Genomic DNA, 3,791 nt, shown 5'->3' with positions numbered 1-3,791 from the left:
ACGATTACCTCTGGCAGCCAAGCTGTCTGTCTGTCTCGGAAGAACCCGAGCCACCCGACCTCTCCGCAGTTTCCTTTTAATAGAGAGCCTCTTTTGCTCATTTATCTTAATTGCCCTTATAAAAACACTCCCACGTGAAGTACTCGTTGCAATCTGAGGAAGCATCCAATCATCTTTACCACAATTCACGACACCCAGTTCCTTGCTCAAGAACACTTTCAGCAGGCATCAAGGGCAATGGCAGAGAACACTGTTTCTTCAGGAAGAATGAGATGCGATCTCTATTTCCTACATTCTGAAAGTGAAGATACGGAGCGATCACTCTCCCCAATCGCCACTGTCATACCGGTGTTGTCATCTCTGGTGGAGCGGACTCTCGCCAGAAACGAAAGGCTTGCAGCCTCTTACAGCCCCACCTATTTGCCTGCCAAATACCGCGTGTTCGACAGTGTGCTGGTGCCAGACATGTCAATAGAGCGGTATCTGGAGAGGATTTTGAAGTATGTTAACTGCAGCTCTGCTGTGTTGGTAGTAGCCTATGCTTACATCGACCGCCTCATTCAATTTCATCCTCAATTCCGGATTACTTCTGTCAACGTTCACCGGCTGCTCATCACCGCCGTCATGGTCGCCTCCAAATTCCTGGAAGACCTGTAAGCCAATTCTCTAATCAATATAATTGCCATCTATTTCCTTTTTTAATAGATTCATTATTTTCAAACATTAGTCTCAAGATTTTAATATCGGTTTTTATTTTGTGAGCAGGAATTATAGGAATCCGTATTACGCGAGAGTGGGAGGCGTGAGCAGCGAAGAAATAAATAGGATGGAGATGGAGTTCCTGTTTCTAATGGGCTTCAAGTTGCAGGTTAGTGTGGATGTTTTCGAGAGCTATTGCAGTCATCTGGAGAGAGAGGTGGCGTTGGGAGGAGGATTCCAAATAGAGAGAACCCTTCTTCCATTCGTCCTTTCTGGTGCCACGCGACAGAAACTCCACTGCCACGCGACTTGAGGATTCCAAAAACCAGAGATTTGCTCTTTGGTGTGGGTATGGCGGGACTTCTAACACAACAGAAACTCCACTGCCACGCGACTTGAGGATTCCAAAAACCAGAGATTTGCTCTTTGGTGTGGGTATGGCGGGACTTCTAATTTGACAAAAAGGTATTGCAAACTAATTTCTTTGAACAGACTGGAAATGATTCCAATTGTGGATTTAATTATAGAGAGAAGGAAAAGGGCGTGAAGGGAAGCTGTTCATCACGGTACGTAAGTACGTCAAATTGTGTAGATGGTCACTCTTGTTGTATCAAACCCCAAATTGGGTGTAACCATGCCCCAAACTGACATACAATTTGAGTGTTAAAGACGCCGAGACGTTGCGTTTGAAAGAGCTCACTTGTATTCGAATCCGCACCGTGTAAATATAGAAATTTGAATTGTAATCCGCGCTGTGTAAATATAGAGATCCGAACCCATTAGATTATTCTCATCAGTGGAATATAATATATGGAGTTGTTTTTAGTGTGATTTGAATATAATATATGGAGTTGTTTTTAGCGTGATTTTTTTAGATTTTATAGTAATTTGAAGTGAAATTTTTGTTTGCATATGTAGATTCAACACCCTCTAAAATCTTAAAATTTAAATTTTACAAAATTATTCAAATTTTTTTTATTAAATTTTAAAAAACTTAAACTTGAAAAACTTACCATTTATTTTTTCAAACAATACCACTAAAAACAACTCCGTAATATATTCTATGTGAGCAAAATGGGCCATGTGAAATAGCCACTGTACAAAATAATAATTTGAAATCGATATATGGAGTGGAGTTTAATTGGCTGTGGTCAACGCGTTTGGCTAGAATTGAAATTCATTTTTAAATTGACGACAGAATATCCAAATACAAAGATACATCATATTATTAGTCATTGCCTGCTTCGGGGCTGCTGCGACTATATTTATCGTTTTTGCAATGCATAATAGTTTAATACGGAAACTAATGAATCTCTTTTCATTTTTAATCAAAGTTGAAATAACATACTTTTATTTTTTAACCCATCAACGAAATCATAATTTTCTTAATATCAAAGTCAGATTTTATTATAATTATATATATATTTTAATTTATAATTTTAAAAATATTATATAAAATGAACAATATTATTTTATAACAGTTTTGTCATGATTGAGGTGGAGACCCGAAAACCAGAATACTTGCAAACCGATAAATTGCTGTTCGGCTCGTTTATTATATTCCTGGTTCAACGTGGATAACCTAATTCATGACACAACAAAACGCTTGTTAAACATAAGCCATGCCAAGCCAAGTCAGAGTCAGCGGACTAGGTGATGATCCATTGGCTTAGCTTGGCCGTCATTGGTTTGTGGCAGTTTATGTGGCGTGGTGCAATTTTTACACGTGGTTTTTCCATGTGATTGCTTGGCTGCGTGATAGTCGATCGGCCTAGTGGTGGCTGGTTTGACGTGTCAATTTGGCTTGGGTGTCATAGAGGGTCATGACTTGTCTAAACATTAGTAACTTCCTTGAACATCTTATGCCATGATGTTTTCTCAACGGAGCCCAACATGACATGCATCCATCATGGTTAAGTAACAACACAATTATATTACTAAATTTGCTCGATATATATAGTGATAGGTATATATATGAATGGAGTTGTTTTTAGTGTGATTTGTTGGATTATTGGGTGTTGGAATTTGATAGAAAAATCTGAGGTGAAATTTTAATGTGTGTTATTTAAATTGGTTTTTTTTATTATATATGGATTTAGTACTTTGAAAAATTCGACTAAAAAATTTGAGGTGAAATCTTAATTTATGTTATTTAAATTAGTTTTTTGACTATATATATGGATTCAGTGTCTTGAAAAACTCCTAGAGCACTTAGATTGTGCAAGAGTTACCCATTAAGCTTGTGATTTCAATAAATTCCAACAAAAAAAGCTTCCAAAAAATCATACTAAAAACAACTCATATATAAATAAGTATATGAAATATATTACTAATTATTAAATATATGGTATTCAATACTATAAATTTTGATATTAAATTTATGACTTTTTTTGGAAAGTTGTATTTTGGTTCCAATGACATCATGCGTATTATGATTATCCTTCCTTATGATGATCCTGTTCATGTTTCTTCTCACATATTTTCCAAAATTTTAATTTCAATAATAAAAATCCCTAAACCATAAGTTCGTGTAATAATAAAATATAAAATTCTATTACCAAATATCTAACAAGCGCTAATAATGTGACTAAAAAAAGCCTAATATAAATTTTGTTATACTAGATGTTTGAAATTATCTCATAATTTCTATTCCATTAATCCCCAGTAATGTAACTAAGAGAAGCCTAACATAAATTTAATTTTACTGGATGTTTGAAATTTAGTTATACTAGATGTTTGAAATTATCTCACAATTTCTATTCCATTAATCACCAGTAATGTAACTAAGAGAGTCTAACATAAATTTAATTATATTGGATGTTTGAAATTACCTCGTAATTGCTATTCCATTAATCCCTGGTAAGTGTAGCGAACCCTAAAAGTTTGCTTTATTTTATTTTTTTTAATATATTTCTTATAAAAAAAATAATACCTATATAAACATCTTGTATACAAATTTTTTAATTATATCCAATAATAAACAGAAATATAATTTATAACATCATAAATTTATATAATCTTATAATTAGAAATTTATATTTTGTATTTAATTAATTAATTATTTATTAATTAATTACCTCGTAATTGCTATT

The 3,791-nt window shown here is 34.1% G+C and overlaps 1 pseudogene; it reads left to right on the top strand.

Moving 5' to 3' along the window:
* The first annotated feature begins 237 nt into the window (after positions 1–237).
* LOC149231487 (cyclin-U2-1 pseudogene) lies at positions 238–1,012 on the top strand (annotated as a pseudogene).
* The last annotated feature ends 2,779 nt before the right edge of the window (positions 1,013–3,791 follow it).

This window comes from Pinus tabuliformis, chromosome J (genome assembly GCF_031772625.1).
Source record: "Pinus tabuliformis cultivar Carrire ecotype Pingquan chromosome J, CPIR1, whole genome shotgun sequence".
In the NCBI taxonomy this organism is placed as follows: Eukaryota; Viridiplantae; Streptophyta; class Pinopsida; order Pinales; family Pinaceae; genus Pinus; species Pinus tabuliformis.
The sequence above is the reverse complement of the archived record's forward strand: the minus strand, read 5'-3'. Positions and strand labels throughout refer to the sequence as shown.